Source organism: Prionailurus viverrinus, chromosome B3, assembly GCF_022837055.1.
Source record: "Prionailurus viverrinus isolate Anna chromosome B3, UM_Priviv_1.0, whole genome shotgun sequence".
Classification (NCBI taxonomy): Eukaryota; Metazoa; Chordata; class Mammalia; order Carnivora; family Felidae; genus Prionailurus; species Prionailurus viverrinus.
This window is the reverse complement of record NC_062566.1, coordinates 76,688,046-76,706,028: the sequence shown is the minus strand read 5'-3', so window position 1 is coordinate 76,706,028 and position 17,983 is coordinate 76,688,046. Positions and strand designations below refer to the sequence as shown.

Sequence of the window (17,983 nt, the reverse complement as noted above, 5' to 3'; positions counted from 1 at the left end):
ATTTTTAATTTCCCAAATGTATGCTGGTTAGAACCTAGAGTCATTTGTATCAGATGTGTTTGAACAGTAAATTAAACCAAGATATCACATAGCTAGGCAAATGGATAACTACTGATTTACTTCATAATTTTTACATACATCATTAAATACTAACAATTCTATTTATAAGAATGCATCATTTATTGAAGTGATTCATTTATAAAAAGCCAAGAAGATATAATATAGTGCATTATAGTGATGAGTATTAAAAAAATAGAAAATATATACAGTTCTGAATTTCTTCAACAAATACCAGATGGGAGGCTTCTTTGTGCCAGACAGTGACACCAACTGAGTTAACAAGCTGGAATAAGTTGGGACAGAGAAATGAGATAAATGCCTGATAATACTAGCTATCATTCGACAGTGGACAGCATGCTAGTTATTTCTATTGTGTCTTGAATCTTCAGCACACCTCAGAGAGGAGACATTATTCTCATTTTAAAGGGAGGAAACTGATAGGGTGCCTGGGTGGCTCAGTCGGTTAAGCGTCTGACTTCAGCTCAGGTCACGATCTCGTGGTCCATCAGTTCGAGCCCCGCGTCAGGCTCTGGGCTGATGGCTCAGAGCCTGGAGCCTGCTTCCAATTCTGTGTCTCCCTCTCTCTCTGCCCCTCCCCCGTTCACGCTCTGTCTCTCTCTGTCTCAAAAATAAATAAACATTAAAAAAAATAAAGGGAGGAAACTGAGCTTTAAAGATATAAAGAGGTGAAGTGGTTTTCCCTAGGTCATGCCTACTAAGTGGTGGAACTAGGATTTGAACACGAGACACCTAATTCCAAAGCTGTGTTCTTTCTGCTAATTATAACACAGCTTCCTCTTTATTGTGACTCAAAATCTCAACATGAGATTGAACAAAGTAAAATAGAAGTTGAAAGGTGAAACACATTTCTATTTGATTAAAAACAAACTTGTTTTTCAGCGTTCTAGATTTCTTGTTTTCTCTCTTTATTTTCTCTTTCACTGTCAGCCGTCAGCTCCATATGGAAAAGTCCTGAACTAGATCTCTGGTTCTGACCCCTCTTCAAAGCTGTAGTCCTACGTTTCTTCTTAAATGCTCTATTCAAATGTGACATGTTTACAATTAAATGCATTATTTACCCTTCCAAACTGACTCCTCCCTCTAAGTTAATTCTCTTAATCATTGAAGCTCTAAATTCTGAATCTTCTTTTAATCCTCTGAAAAACTAGTAGTTGGACACAATGATACATAATATCCCTTCCAGCTCTAAAATTCTAGTGTTATTTTTGTACCACATACTCAGTTAAAATGAATTACTTTCTCTGCTTTAGGCTCAAATTATTTTCCAGGATTTTTTCCATACATTTTACTCATTCATTCTTATGCATCCTTCAAAGCCCATTAAAGAAAAATTTTTTAGGGACACCTAGGTGGCTCAGTTGGTTAAGTGCCCAACTTTGACTCAGGTCATGATGTCTCAGTCTGTGAGTTCCAGCCCTGCATCAGGCTCAGTGCTGACAACTCAGCCTGGAGCCTGCTTCAGATTCTGTGTCTCCGTTACTCTCTGCCCCTCCCCCACTCACACTCTGTCTCTCTCTGTCTCTCAGAATGAGTAATGTTGAAAAAGATTTTAAAAAGATTTTTTTAAAGTTTATTTATTTGGGAGAGGAGCAGAGAGAGGGAGAGAGAGAGAATCCCAATCAGTCTCCACACTGTCAGCACAGAACCTGATGTGGGGCTTAAACCCACAAACCATGAGATCATGACCTGAGCCAAAATCAAGAGTTGGTCACTTAACCAACTGAGCCACCCAGGCATTCCAAAGCCCATTTTAAATGACATCTTTTTCTTTAAACCCTTCATGAGCCTCCTAACTGGACTTCATAGTAATTACTCTCTCCTTTAGGATCTATAATACTTTTGTAACTTTCTCAGGATAATTTACAGTACCCAGTACCCAGTGTGTGTGTGTGTGTGTGTGTGTGTGTGTGTGTGTGTGTGTGTATGTATCAAGTGAATGGAAGAGGATACCTAGGGGAATGCTTGGAAAGGAGTAGAGCCTGAGCGGAGTGGTGAGGGCTTATGGACTGGGCACTGGCACAGGGTTTAGGAGCAGGGGTAAGGAAAAGAGAAAGTAGGAGGGCTTGCAGTGGCTAATTCAGGAGTTTCAGAATCATAGTGGGGTAAGGGCAGCATCCTCCAAAGGGGGAAATGGCAGCTATGGGTGATTGCTTAAATATAGAGGAGGTATTCAAACAAGTAAATATCTCAAGGATAATAGGATCCAGGTCTCTCTCTATAGGAGAAAGGAGTTACAAATGTGAGAGAAAACTGGAATAAACTGTGTGATGCTGGATTGGAGGTATTACTGTGAACATATGGTTTTTCAAAATATATTGTTAGTCAAAGATATATAGCTATAAATGAGTGTGAGTATACATATATAGATACATATATAGATGGACTGTAGGAATGTATAAACATTCCCTAGCTGCATCCATGAAGACAGACTGAGCAGTGATACCCCAAGAGCAGTGAGCACACCTAGTGCTTCTAAATACCATTGTCCACTAAAAGGAGCCAGGACTCCTCGATAAATGGCTGCATCCAGGGTTGGGGCAAAAAGAGCCTAGAACAGCTTATTGTGCCAGAAAATAAGGGAGTGCTCAAAGAATAATAGGTGCAGAATAGTAAAATATTAATGTAGAATATGGTTGGTGGGTATATGGGTATATAAAACTCTTTGAAATTTTCTGCATTTTAAAAATATTTTACAATAAAATATTGCAAAAGAATTTAAAACACACAAAGACATAGAAGCCAGCATGAATGGGGCTCCCCCTGACCAAACTTGGGACAATTTGAACATCAAAATAAATAATGATAGAAACATTTTATAACCCATTTAATAGGAAACTCTGAATCTATAGTGATAAAAATAAATTAAAATTTTGATGAGAAAATATATAATTTCAAAGAATCTCCCCCCCCCAAATACTTATTAATTACAAAGAGGACAAAAAATAACTTTGTAGTGGAGAAACCTGGAAGATACTGCTTTATTAAAATAAACATCAATAATGTGACTAATTAAAATATGCCACTCGATAGGATGCAACATTACCAAACTCAAATTTGTGTGTGCACCTGATTTGCAGTAAGCCAATGTCTTGGACACTAGTTTTTTTTTTTAATTTAATTTTAATTTTAATTTTTAATTTAATCTCTACACCCAACGTGGGACTCAATGTTCCAACCCCAAGATCAAGAGTCCCACGCTTTTCCAACTGAGCCAGCCTGGTGCCACTAGACACCAGTTTGGAAGCAAAGAAAGCTTTACTATCAGAAAGCAGCCCAAGGAGAAGGCAGAGGATTAATCCCAATGTTGCTGTGTCCTGTTTAGCTTAGAGACAGTTTATATATGTTTGCGGAAGCAGGTGAATACATGAGAGGAGGGTGAAGGATTTCTTGACACCTTGAAGGGAGGGGAGCTTGAAACAATCTGGACATATGCATTCTTCTGGACAATGGGCACCATTTGAGACCTGGTAAGATCAGGTATGTCAGATAATTTCAAGACAAATGTTATTGTCGAGTCCCCATTAGGTTTCTACAGTCATTGGGTAAACAGGCAGTAGGAGTGGAAAAGCCAAAATTAATGATTGATAAGAGGTACATAAAACATAAGTAGGAAACAAAACAGTATGTGCAGCTAAGTGAATAATGCAACTAATACAACTATAGTTCTGCTTATGCTTTCAAAACAGGGTGAGGAACCAAGCATCTGACCACACAATGAGAAGAACAGAGTGTTACTTCTGTGACAGTCCTGTCAAAGACATTTACCCTGATTTTAATCATAAATAAACATCAGACAGATGCAAAGTGAAAGCCACTGTATAAGATCATTGGCCAGGAATCTTCAAAAGTGTCAAGGACATGAAAGTCAAGGAAAAACTGAGGAAGTTTTCCATATTGAAGGCAACTAAAGATACGTGACAAGTAAACACAGTGCTTGATTCTGAACTGAATACTTTTACCGTAAAGAAAATTACTGGGACAATTGGCCAATGTATCCTATAAGTGTTTTGATTATGATAGATTGTGATTGTGTAGTTGAGGGTGCTTATTAATAAGACATACACATTGAAGTATTTAGTATTTAGCATCATGTCAGCAACTTAAATCCCAAATGGTTCAGGACAAAATATTCCTTGTCCCATACTTGCAACATTATTGTAAGCTTGAGACTTGTTTCAAAATAAAAACCGAAAATTATATTCAAAACGCTGAGTATACTGGAAAAACCACACTTGACTTGGAGCCAAGTGGCTGTCAGACCCAATTCCGCCACTGACTCGGGTTGTGACCTTGAGTAAGACGCTTTGTCAGGCCCCAGAGTCTCAGGCTATAAAAGCAGGAGTAGGACTACAAGGCTCCGTAAGGTCTCTTCCATGTCTAACACAACACCATCCACACCCACAGTACTCCCCTTCCTGAATTTCTGCAGGCTCCAGTTGTGTCTTAGCGTTCAGATGCCCCAGTGCCGCCCTTAGCGATTCTGGCTGGCGATAACAACAGACAAAAATACTTGTGGCCCAAATTTCCCGACTGCAAAGCTACGGTCCTGGCCTCAACTTGGGCAGCACCCACCCCGCCTCCCCATCGCTCTTTCGGCGGTGGAGCAGTCACGCTTGCCAAAGTGGGCGTTCGATGGCTCGGCAGTCGGCTGATGGGGCCTAGGATCACCGGCGCGGCGCAGGGCGCGCTCCCAATCGCTGGCTCCGGCCGCGCTCGCGGATCCGAGCTTTCCGGCTCCGCCCCGCGCGCGCCCGTCCCGCCGCACTGTCTCGCAGTCGCCGCCGCCGGCAAGTCCCGGCGCTGTCCTGCTGCGCCGTGGAGCCGGTAACGTGGCAGGACTGGGACCGGCGCTGAGTCGTGGGGGAACCCCGAAGGTGAGCTGTCCGGGATTCTGCGAGTGGAGGCGCTGCGGGCGCGAGGGGGCGGTGCCCGGGCTGCCTGCCCACTGGGAGGGATATCACACCCGGGCCTGCACTGGGAGTTGAGAGGCTTGGGGGTCCCCGGGGTGGTCGCGGCTGCCAAGCGGTGACGGAAGCCGGGACCCTGGGCGTGGGCATGGGTGGGGGGATTCGGTGTCGTGGCTGACGGGGCCGGAGCCCGCCGAGGAGGGACTGGAGTGGGGCGCCAGGACGGCTGAATGGCCAGTGCGGTCCGTCCTCTCCCCCGGCTCTGGGAAAGTCTGGTTTTATCCGAGCACAACAGGTAGGCGTGGAGTCTGCCCGCCGGCGGGAGCCCGAGACTCCGGGCGTGCGGGGAAGGTCGGAAGGTCGGAGCCCGCCGGGCCGGACCCGCCCAAGTGGCGCGCCTGCTGCGCCCCAGGTCGGTCAGCAGCGGGGCCCCAAGCCGGGCTTTGGGCGAGGTCCTCCGAGCACCCGCGCCTCACCCTCAAGGCGGGTTTCCAGAAGCGTAGTCGAGAGGGATCCCCTTCTACGCGAGAACTTTTTCCAGTCCTTCTCGCGAGGAAAGACTGTCTTTGCATTTGTATCGTGTGAGGGTAGCATTTGTATCGTGTGAGGAGACGTTTCTTCTTACCGTACTCTTCGGCCCGCTAAACGTCATTTCAAGTGATTACAAAGTGTTTAGAAACTTCATTAAGTACTTTACGGTGCTGACTAATGACGATAAATGTACCTCTGGCTGTTGAGATAATTTTCATAACTTTCAAGTCCTGTAATAGGAGTCCAGTGATCGGAGCTCCTTCATTAAAGATCATAATTATACCTTATTTTTATGTACGTTCATTTATTCAAATATTCAGCATCTTTTATGTGTAGGCTTGGCACCCTGCAGGAACTCATAGCCTGGAGGAGACGCTAGGCGGGGGGGGGGGGGGGGGGGGGGGGGGGGGGGGATATGTGCCCACAAGTTCTGTTCAGGACTTTGGGGGAAGATAAGCGAGGTTAAAGTGCAAGGAGAGCAGAAATCTACTTAGAGCTGAGCATTAGGTGGGTGGGGAGAGGAGAATTATCTTGTTTCATTTTCTAAATGTTTTAGAAAGCGTTTCTTTGACAAAGTGATTTTAGATGTAAGCCACATTTTAATGCCATCGATTTTCTTTTCTTTATTGGGGAAGCAGGCAGGGTTTATAACATAGGAACAGTGACCTTTGGAAAAAAGTATGGGAGGTTGGATTTGTCTTAGAATGCAGTTATTTTATATAGTTAACTATAATATAAGAAAAGACTTCTGACCTGAAAGGATACCTGAATTTAGGTTAAGCTCCTCCACTACAATTTGTGGGTCTTAGGTCACTTTTCTCTTCCTTTCTCTTTGCGTATCATTGCATCTGCCTTTAATGACAGGAAATACATACTCCAGAGTACCTTAACATTTTTAAAAATTATGCAAATAATGAGTACATTCTCAAAGGAAAAAAATTTAAGGGCTGTTATTTTAAGCAGTGTATCTGCTTTCCATCCCGCTTTACTTCAGAAAGGGGATTGAGACCATTTATAACTTTTATGAGCGTTTCTTAATTATCTTATGAATAGAATAAAGATTAAACTGGATTTGTTTAGGCCTCTTACTATTCTAAAATTCTTTTATTCTAAATCCTGGAAAACTAGTTTAATGATCTCTGCATTTCAAAACAAAACAATGCTTTTTAGGATCATCTATCATGAGTCATGAATGCTTGGGCTTTTTTTTTTTTTTTTTTAAGATTTTATTTTTAAGTAATCTCAATTTGTGGAGCTCAAATTTAAAATCCCAAGATCAAGAGTCATATGCTCCCCCCACTGAGCCAGCCAGGGGTCCCCTCCTCTTTTTTAAAAATAGTAACAAAAGGATTATTTCTAGAAAAGTAGCATAAGGTAGCATTATTAAAAGCCCTATGTTTATGATACCTGCCTCAGAAATTGGAGCCACGCATGTACAGGGAGGAGGGAAAACTTCTACAGGGTGATAATTCAAAATATTTGAAGCTGAGCATACACTCACTAATCTTAAAACTGTAGTATGGCTCTAATTTCAATAAATAAAATGTTTTATGTGTGTACTTTTTCAGTAACATAGTTGTACTTACTGCCCAGATAATGCTTCTTTGTGGGTAAATATACAACAGCATCTATTTATATCCTTTTCTGTTGTGTTTGTAGGTATCTATATGATGAATATATGCATGTTTTTGTGTATATATGCAAAATATTCCTCACTTTTCCACTACATTTTTTATTTAAGTAAAATTATCAGAAAGTTGATTACCTATGAAACATTAGAAACAAAATTATTTGAAATATTTTAGGAGGAGATCTGAAAAGAAAAAAAAAAGAAAGAAAAACATACATGTACAAAATCTTAATTCCAGTGTCTAAAAGGCTCGGGAAAGTTTTTTTCTTAACTCATTTGGCAGCAAAATATAATATTACTTTGTATTTAACATTATTAAATACAGTCATTATTTAATCCCACCTTGTGTGGGTATGTTTTATCTTTTGCTGCACAAATATCAGTGAGTTTGATTGATGGAGTGCTGCCCCAGACTGTCTTGGGGAGTTAGAGGTAATAGTATGTTCACTATATTACTTGGGTGGGGCCATGAGGATAGCAGTCAGAAGGCAGAGTAATAATGGAGTTGTTCCAGGGAGATGTACTTGTAAAGTTAAGAGCTTAGCTGAGCATCTGGCATGGGGTAAGAAGCAGTGTCTGCCAATAAAATCCCTCCAGTAAGGCTCCAAGAAGTTCTGAAATGTAGCTAAATTCTAGGCTGGGTATTCTATAAGCTATGTTGTGAATTAGAAGTGGGGAGCCATGAGGAAAAGCCAAGATATCAGACCATAGTGTGGATTAAGGGTGATTCTTTGAATGCTCACTTTGATGTGAGAGCCACAGTTTGCAGAGGGGAAACAGGACTCTAAGGCAGGCAGGGTCTAATGGCTAAACCCAAGAAGTCCTAGGTGACGGATTGCATGAGCAGCAAATACAAGGATAGGGTTATTTGGAAAATTGGTCAAGGATTCCTGGCCTCAACTGAGCTAGAGAAATAATGAATGGCATCTTGCACACACTTTGCTCTTGTACTTACTAGTCTCATGTTGCCTTGCTTTTTAAAATGTCTATACTTTATCAAATAGTATTTTGGTCACTTCCATCACTGTTAGCAGTCTGTTTTGACTTCTTCCTGGTCTCAATGACTTTGCTTCTTTACTTTTAATATGGTGCTCTATTCCAGCCTAGCTAGAATCCAGATAAGTCATGTCTAAACTGAAATGAGTAAGCTGTGAGGGACCAAGAGACTTTGGTCAGTAAAGTTCATGATCTTTGAAACAATTATTTACTGTATATCTTTAAACACACACACATACACACAAAACTTTGTTTTCTTGTTACTGGAGTCTCAGTGAGGTACCATGTAGTGGGATTGTTTAGGTAGTTATTTTCAGATGAGTGAGGTGGGAGATAAGAATAAGTTTTGTACCTTAAAATCTACCATGTGTCACTCCTCAGTGTCCAGAATGGAATCTGTCTTCCCAGGGGGAGATGGAAGAGTTGGTCTGTGGAACAAAGTGATAAAAATTGTCAAGAATATCCAAAGACTAAACTAACACTGTTGGTACTTACTGATTTACATCTAGATGAGAAGAGCCCTTTTAAAGTTGATGTCTCTAGAAGACCTCACACTTTAACATAAAGCCTCAAAGTACTTAAGACGTAAGAGGAGAATGAAGTGATAAAAAAGAGCAACAAAGTTGTAATGATTAGATGCTTGAGTTGGTATGGCACTAACTGTCAGTAACTGTCAGGGATTAGAGAGACTTTATGCAGCGGCTGTATGAAGTACTTGAAGGAACGTGGACACTGAAATCAGACAGGTGTAGGCATTATCTTATTCCACTTAAATAACGTCTTGACCTTGGACACATTTCTTGTTACCACCATCTGTAAAATGAGGATAATAATATCTAAGTTTCAGTGTTATGAGGATTAAAAGTTTCTAGTAAGTAAATTGTCAAAAAATGTTAGTTCCTTTTCCATTCACTGTCTTAGCGTTGGTCCCTCCTGCTCAGTTCCTCCCTCCCTCCCCCACAATACTTCCTTTATCCTTTAAGGGTTTCTCTTTTGTAATCTGGACGCAGAGTTGCCAGAGCCAGCAGTACTTCTTCAGGAAGGCCCCCATTGGCAGTCTCCCTCACTGAATTCAGTTTCTGTCGTTGTTCTCATCCCGAACAGTAGTAATCTGCAGCACTTCAGAAAAATAGAGGAGGAAAGCAAAGTATGCCGCATCCCCACTTGTGGCACCCCTTATGCCAGTTTTTACATTCCCTGTAACTCCTGTGTCTTTCCTCTGTCATCCTAACTTTATCTCATAGGATGTGTTCTCCATTGGTTCCTGGAGCTGCATGTATCTGCCATTCTTGTTGGCTTGTAGTATGAGCAATAGCAGCATTCTCCTCATTCCTAGCCAGTTTGCAGGAAACACTCTTGGAATCTTGCTATGCTTGATGTATTTTCATTATATATTAAAATAAGATAGTGCTGTGAATGGGCATGTTACAAGTTAGCCTTTTGTGATATGGCAAGAAACATGGATTAAGTTTTTATGAGAATTTATATTCATAATTCCAAAAAAAAAAAAAATTCATGGTGCAGCAAACCATCTTCAGCTTGGAAGGAGTGTGATGTGAAACTTAATTATAGATATGAGTAACATACATTTTTATCTGAATTAATATACTAGGTTAATTAAAAGTATCTTTTCTCCCTTTATTCATAATCCAGAAGTAGATAAGAGAAGAGTCTATTTATATTTAGGATATGTAATGTTAGGTACTTCAAAATATTAATCAGAAATGGCCACTTTTGGGGTGCCTGGGTGGCTCAGTCAGTTAAGCGTCCGACTTGATTTTGGCTCAGCTCATGATCTCACAGTTCGTGAGGTAGAGTCCTGCATCCTGCTCTGTGCTGACAGCTCAAGCCTGCTTGGGATTCTCTCTCTCCCTCTTTTCCTGCCACCACCCAGCTAGCACTCTCTCTTTTTCTCTCTCAAAATAAATACATAAACATTAAAAAAAAAAAAAAAAAGAAATGGCCACTTTTAAGTAGGTGTGACATTGACTTGTTATATAGTTTTCTAATAAAAATCCTATCATAGTATGAACACAAAGGAATATTTAAATTTCTTGCTTTATAGTATTTAATGATTAGTGTTTCAAAGATTGTGTTCTATAGAATACTAGTTTCACAACATTCCCAGCTGGGGCCAAAAAAAAAAAGAGAGAAAGAGGTAGTCTGGGGAGAGGTCTGTAATTAAAATATCAAATGCTATGTATGTATGCCCTCCTGGCAGTATATAGTACATGTTACCATATTACACCTATGGAGACTCTCTGTCAGAAAGAAAAGTGCCAATGTGGCATTTCCCAAAAGAATTTGGTTTTTGGACCCCCCCGCCCCCGGACACTTAGCCTCATCCTTTGGCATTACTGTTCTACAGAACACTTTAGGAAACATTGCTTTACCTCTTGGACCCTCTCTTAATATGTAAGCTTCTATACTTGTAGTTTTCATAATTATAATTTTTTAAAGTAAATATTGCCCCCAACATGGGGCTCGAACTCGTGACCCCAAGATCAAGAGTCACATGATCTTGACTGGGCTCAGTTGGTTGAGCATCCACCTTCAGCCCAGGTCATGATCTCACAGTCGTGGATTTGAGCCACAAGTCAGGCTCTGTGCTGACAGCTCAGAGCCTGGAGCCTGCTTCAGATTCTGTGTCTCCCTCTCTCTGCCCTTCCCCTGCTCACATTCTGTCCATGTCTCTCAAACTTGAATAAACCTTAAGAAAAATTAATAAAATAAAATAAAATCCTCCTTATTGTAATCTAGCCTCAGTATTCTTATCTGTAAATTAGTAGTGCTAGTAGATATTTTATGGTGGCAGTTAAATGAAAAATCCATTTATTACAGCACCCCAGCCTTTAGAGATTCTGATTCATTTGTTTTAGGCTTGGGTTTTGTTTTGTTTTGTTAAGTGTATTTATTTATTTTTGAGAAAGAACATAAGCACGGGAGAGGCAGAGAGAGATGGGGAGAGAGAGGATCCCAAGCAGGCCCTGCACTGTCAGCACAGAGCCTGAAGCGGGGCTCAAACTCACCAGCCGTGAGATCGTGATCTGAGCTGAAATCAAGAGTCAGATGCTTTACTGACTGAGCGACCCAGGCTCCCAGGTTTGGTATTTTCTTTAAAGCAGTTAGAGTCATGAACCACTAGTCTGCATTATTATAGGTCTATTCTGACATGCTTAGTTGCCTTTAATTTTAACAATTTACCTATCTCCTCCTATATCCCCCCTTGCTGTTTCCCAACGCTCCCTTTTTTAATTGTTTGGACTCCTTATCCTTGGAGGAAGTAGGAGATGAAACTGATTTTGTGATTTACTGAAAGATGTAGGGGGAAATAGGTGGAGGAGTCCAAATGTAAAGTAATGATCTTGTCCCGTCCCCCTGCCATTTGTTCTGCACATTTTCTTTCTTACATCTTCGTGTAAAAACACGGTTTTTCCTTTCCCCCCCTGTGGAAAGGCTTCCTGGCATTGAGGAAAGAGAATGAGCTTTGCTGCCAAACAGACCTGGGTTTATTCTCTCAGTTCTACTATTTACTGACATCTTAATAATTTCTTTATCCATAAAATGGGGACCAGTAATACCTTCCTTGCTTTCTTCCTTGTGGTGATTAGAGATGGTGTAAATTAAGCACTTAAAAAGTTGCTAGCTCAATGAGTAATAGCTATCATTGTCATTTTGTGATTTGGGAGTCTCTTAGGAAGATGAAAGACATAGCCAGGAACTACAACAGCAGGCTTATACATGTGTCCTCCTCATTTGTGACAGTACCAAGATGATGCTAACAAGTAGTATTGTGAATTTTAAAAGTTAGTAATCTATAACAGAAATTTAGTTTATTTATTGGTTATTAAGAATTTCAATTAAAAAAATTTTTAAATCTCTAAAAATTTGGAGATAGAGAACTTTATCCATAATGCTACGGATCTAGTAATTATGGTTAAGATTTTTGGATCATGATTTGGAAAAACACCAGAAGAATCTTGCCATCTAAGTGATAGCTGCAGAAGCCAAATATATTTTAAGAACCATAAATATAATGGAAAAAGTGCTATACTGAGAGGAAGCAGTAAAAGAATAGGAGAATTAATCATTAAAGGTTTCCTAAGGAAGTGATTTTTTTTTTTTTTTTGGAAAGAGGTCCAGTTTTTATTTCTTTAAAGGAGAAAAACTTTAAAAAAAAAAATACTGTATTTTTTTTTTTTAATTTACATCCAAGTTAGTTAGCATATAGTGCAACCATGATTTCAGGAATAGACTCTTTAATGCCCCTTACCCATTTAGCCCATAGTCATATTTAAGAGTCTCTTATGTTTTGTCCCCCTCCCTGTTGTTATATTATTTTTGCTTCCCTTCACTTGTGTTCATCTGTTCTGTGTCTTAAAGTCCTCATATGAATGAAATCATATGATATTTGTCTTTCTCTAATTCCACTTAGCATAATACCCTCTAGTTCAATCCATGTAGTTGCAAATGGAAACATTTTATTCTTTTTGATTGCCGAGTAATACTCCATACTATATATATACCACATCTTCTTTATCCATTCATCCATCGATGGACACTTGGGCTCATTCCATACTTTGGCCGTTGTTGATAGTGCTGCTGTAAACATTGGGGTGCGTGTGCCCCTTTGAAACCGCATACCTGTATCCCTTGGATAAATACCTAGTAGTGCACTTGCTGGATTATAGGGTAGTTCTATTTTCAATTTTTTGAAGAACCTCCATACTGTTTTCCAGAGTGGCTGCACCAGTTTGCATTCCCACCAGCAGTGCAAAAAAGCATCCTCACCAACATCTGTTGTTGCCTGAGTTGTTAATGTTAGCCATTCTGACAGGTGTGAGGTGGTATCTCATTGTGGTTTTGATTTGCATTTCCCGGATAATGAGTGATGTTGAGCATTTTTTATGTGTCTGTTGACCATCTGGATGTCTTCTTTGGAGAAGTATCTATTCTTGTCTTTTGCCCATTTCTTTCCTGGATTATTTGTTTTTTGGGTGTTGAGTTTGATAAATTCTTTATAGATTTTGGATACTAACCCTTTATCTGATGTGTTGTTTGCAAATATCTTTTCCCATTCCATTGGTTTTGCTGATTGTTTCCTTTGCTGTGCAGAAGCTTTTTATTTTGATGAGGTCCCAATAGTTCATTTTTGCTTTTGTTTCCCTTGCCTCTGGAGACATGTTGAGTAAGAAGTTGTTGCTACCAAGGTCAAAGAGGTTTTTGCCTGCCTTCTCGAGGATTGTGATGGCTTCTTACATTTAGGTCTTTCATTCATTTTGAGTTTATTTTTGTGTATGGTGCAAGAAATGGTCCAGGTTCATTTTTCTGCATGTTGTTTTCCAGTTTCTCAGCACCACTCGCTGAAGAGACTGTCTTTATTCCATTGGATATTCTTTCCTGCTTTGTCAAAGATTAGTTGGCCATACGTCAGTGGGTCCATATTCTGTTCCATTAATCTGAGTATCTGTCTTTGTGCCAGTACCATACTGTCTTGATGATTACAGCTTTGTAATGCAGCTTGAAGTCTGGAAGTGATTTTTGTTTTAAGCTGAATTTTAAAATGCTGAGTTTATTTAGAAAGAAGCAAGATATTTCAGATTCAAAGATGGAATAAATACAAGATTTAAAAATAATGAAGATAAAACTGTATTAAAGAACTCTAAAATTACAAAAGATTTTCTTCAGTATCCATTTTAGCCTAAAACCAGTGAAGTGCAGTGGTTCATTGTGTCAGCAAACTAACTTTAGGACTATGCCTAGAGATATTTAAAGTAGGATTACAAAAAGACCTCCATTTTTCTTTACCAGCCTCCCTCTGGCAACATTGTAAGCATGCTCTGTAACTTGTGAGTTGCTATTTTGTAACCTATAATTTTGCAAAGCCAGAATCACAGGTCAAAGAGTATCTTAATTTAGGTCAGAATAGAATGAGCCACCTTCTTTCTAGAGTAATGCTAATTACTGTTTTGCTTTGTGTTTTTTGGAAAAGTTTGGATTTTAAGATTTATGTATGTTTCCTAAATTGTGGGAGATCCTGGAGGGTTTTTTTGGCTTACTTTATGCTTTTTGGACAAAACTGAGAAACTAGACTGGAGGCTGTGTTGAAGCTGTTGTGGTATCTTTTGGAGAAGTGAAAATTGGAGGAAGGACAGTAACTGAAAGTGAAGTATGATATATTTCAAAACTTAAGGCCTGATACATTCTGGAATTAGTTTCATTTATTGCGTAGTGGCTTGTTCGTTTTGTAAATTGGTCTTTTCATCCTCTGGGGGAAAAAAAAACCTAGCAAACCCAACAGATGTATCTTATTTTGTTTGTTGTTGTCTCTGACTACTTGTGATCTTTCCACTTTTCCCTTTTCAAAATGATATAATGAATCTTTATAAGAAACAAAATGACCAAAAAGATTAAGAAGATTCTTTTTCCCTGTAAATTTTAACCATAATTTTAAATATGTTCCCATGCCTACCAAAACAGATCTTTAAACCCTAGATAGAGAAAATCATGTTAATGCTACATGTTTTGTTTTGTTTTGTTTTGTATGGTTTTGTTTTGTGTTATCCTTAACATTGTTGAAGGTGCTTAAACTTTTTTGCCTGTGTAAATTTGACATTAACTCATTTTCAGATGGAAAATTAGCCCTTCATGATAAGACTATTAACTTCTCTTGGAGATGGCTTTGGAGTAAGTTACTCTAGCAAACCGGGGCCTTGGAGATTTGGCCTCCTGTGGTTTCTCTTTCTGTCAGCAGTTAACGATATTTATACATATGTATTACTCTAGAGCAATAAAGTCATTGGCTTGAGAACACTAGACAGATTATAAACATTAGACTTTCCTACACTAAGTCAAATCTTTGAAGACTGAATATGTTATTTAAATCGAATCATATGGGGATGCCTGGGTGGCTCAGTCAGTTGAGCATCCAACTTCGGCTCAGGTCATGATCTCGCAGTCTGTGAGTTCGAGCCCTGCGTCGGGCTCTGTACTGACAACAGCTCGGAGCCTGGAGCCTGCTTCAGATTCTGTGTCTCCCTCTCTCTCTGCCCCTCCTCTGCTCATGCTCTCTCTGTCTGTCAAAAATAAATAAACATTAAGAAAAATTTTTTAAAAATCGAATCATATGAATTTGCTGATATTCAGCCATTTCTTGACCTATAAAAATGGCAGTTCATATAATTCAGGTTAATAGCTTAGTTGTTCTTAAACTTTTCCATTAAACTAGTATTCTTCCCAGTAAAAAGGAGTGACTTTTTAAAAAAGAAGCCTAGAAAGGTTTGTCATGCTTAGAATTTCTCTGAAGTTTCATGTTTTATCTTGAAACACTATTAATTTTGCCTTCTAGTGCATATTGAATGCATATTTATTTTAGTATAAAATGATGTGTTAATATCGGGGGAAATGGTTAAGTAAAATTTTATCCTCCAATACAATTCTGTTGGCACTCTGCTGGGGTTTTCCCACTTGGAGAGCCACAGTGCCTTAGAAATGGTAGGACTGTACCTTAGGGCCTTAGGTCTAGTACACAGTGCCTGCTTTTCTCAGTATAGACTTGAGGGATGAAAATTATGACTGAGTCACTCGGAGTATCTGGCATACATAAAATACAAACAGTTATCACAAAGGAAGTAAACAGTGCCTCAGAGAAATGTATGGTCTAAAAAGCATTGAAGGGCATTTGTAAGCTTAGTTCAACTATTGGTTTTATGTTAGCATATATAATATTTGATGGTAAAGTAATATTCATGTGTATATTTTTAAAATACAGAGTAAGTGGCCATAACAGGTACATGTTACTGTTTCTCCATGAGACAGCTTACTTAGGTCTGGAAATTACCATTGTGCTGTATTTTGATTAATACTTTAGGCTGCATTTTATTCATTGAGATTAATAGTACACACTAATCTTATTAGATATCCTGAGAAATCGTTTGGGTAACTTTTATTCCTAGATTCTCAAACTTATTAAAGTAAGGAATTTGGTGCTCAGTTTTTAGGAAACAGTATGATGGTCTTTTGTTCCATGCTATCCACAAATTGTCTACAAGTTCTAAGCTTTTTAAAAATTTGATTTGAAGGCATCTGAGGGGCTTGATTGAATACTTGAGTGGCAGAATAGTATGTAGTGGTTAAAGCACATGTATATAGAGTCAGATTGCTCATGTGTATGTCCAGGTTCATTGTGACCTTAGGAAGCTGCTTAGTTTCTCTGTGCCTCAGTTTCCTCATCTAAAAATAGCTAGCTGCCTCATGAACAGTTCTGTGAATTATTCAAGAAAATGTAAAGCACTTATAGTAAGTTGCCAATAAATGTTAGCTTCTGTCAAAAATAATGGCAAGCATTACAGTGGGAGCTGTAGTTTTACGAATTTTTTTAAGTAGCATAATTGTTGTTTGAAAAATATATTGTAATATATGTTCACTTCTAATAAACTAATTACTTTGTGATTGCAACAGAAACAGAAAAATGGGAAATAAGGGAAAATTAGAAAAATAAGCAGACTCCACATACATATAGTTCTAGGGTGTGATTATATTAAAACTTGTAGTAGATTGACTGCATTTGTATTCGTCTACCTAAAGTGAAACTTCAGGTAGTAATAGGAACATCTGTTATTTGCAGAAAGCATTTGCTTATCCCATTGATAGTGCATGTGTGGAGATCACAGGTGCATTTTAGACTTTGGTGTTTAGATGTGAGATTACTTGGATGAATTTTCTACTTTTAGGAGTAATTTATGAGAGGAATGTATTGAAGACATTGGAGATAACTCTGTGCCCTGCTTATGGTCTCAAGCTTTTTACTGAATTATTTATTATTGCATTGTGTTAGCTATTTTGCTTCTTGATAGATCATTTTACACCACAATATTGCTGCTGCCTAAGGAAAAAAAAGTCTCTTCAGCAGTCCTAATGACCTCTAAAAAGGGTAATTTGATTCTTAAGATAGAATTTTGACTTGCCGTGGTGGTTATAAGAAATTTTCTCTATGATATTGAGGTAATATTTTTTCCTCATGCAATCATAGATATTGAATGCAAACTTGCCTTTCATCTTCTGTATACTTAGAAGTTTTCTTCCAGAAATTGTTTCTTTAGTATTTATTAACTTTATAATTATTTGTATGTATTTTGGTCAGGTGGCTTCGATAATTTAAGGAGGGTTTAAAAATTTTTTTTATTAAGTTTATTTATTTTTGAGAGAGAGCACAGGGGAGGGACAGATAGAGAGGGGGGATAGAGGATCCAAAGCAGGCTCCTTGCTGACAGCAGGTAGCCTGATGCGGAGCTTGAACCCATGAACCACGACATCATAACCTGAGCCAAAGTCAGACGCTTAACCAGCTAAGCCACCCAGGCCCCCCAAGGAGGGTTTTTAAGGCAAGAATCTAAAACTTCATGTCTCTGTAAAAGTGAATTTGTTAGCACCATTGTTTATATTGTTCTTGTTCTTTAAAATTGACATTTCCAAAAATAACCTAATATTTACTTTTTTTTCCTTTTTTTTGAGGACTGTCAGTACAGGTTATGGGTGGTATCCAGTAGGCAGGCAGGACTCACTGGGAGGGGACAACCGAGATGGCTAAAGCAGCACACTGGGTTGGTGGGTATGGATTGGTAAAAGCTGTCTTTTGGGCTCTGGGGCAGCATCATAGTCAGAATCTAGAATATTAGCCCAAACCAGAGGGACACAAGCAAGATAAAGAGTAGGAGTTAAAAACTTAACATACCTGGGGCACCTGGGTGGCTCAGTTGATTGAGTGTCCGACTTCAGCTCAGGTCATATCTCACAGTTTGTGAGTTTGAGCCCCGCATCAGGCTCTGTGCTGTCATCT

The 17,983-nt window shown here is 39.2% G+C and overlaps 1 protein-coding gene across 10 annotated transcripts in view; it reads left to right on the top strand.

Annotated features, from left to right (window-relative positions):
- Window positions 1-4,830: 4,830 nt before the first annotated feature.
- The window catches only part of HEATR5A (HEAT repeat containing 5A), a 120,881-nt gene continuing 107,728 nt past the window's right edge, over window positions 4,831-17,983 (top strand). For 9 of the 10 annotated variants that reach the window (XM_047861034.1, XM_047861038.1, XM_047861040.1 and 6 more), the window contains exon 1: window positions 4,831-4,955. The gene's annotated coding sequence lies outside the window, so the exon portion shown is untranslated. Of the gene's footprint in view, window positions 4,956-5,161; window positions 5,284-17,983 lie in introns of those variants that run through there. The other variant, XM_047861032.1, reaches the window with a different exon arrangement.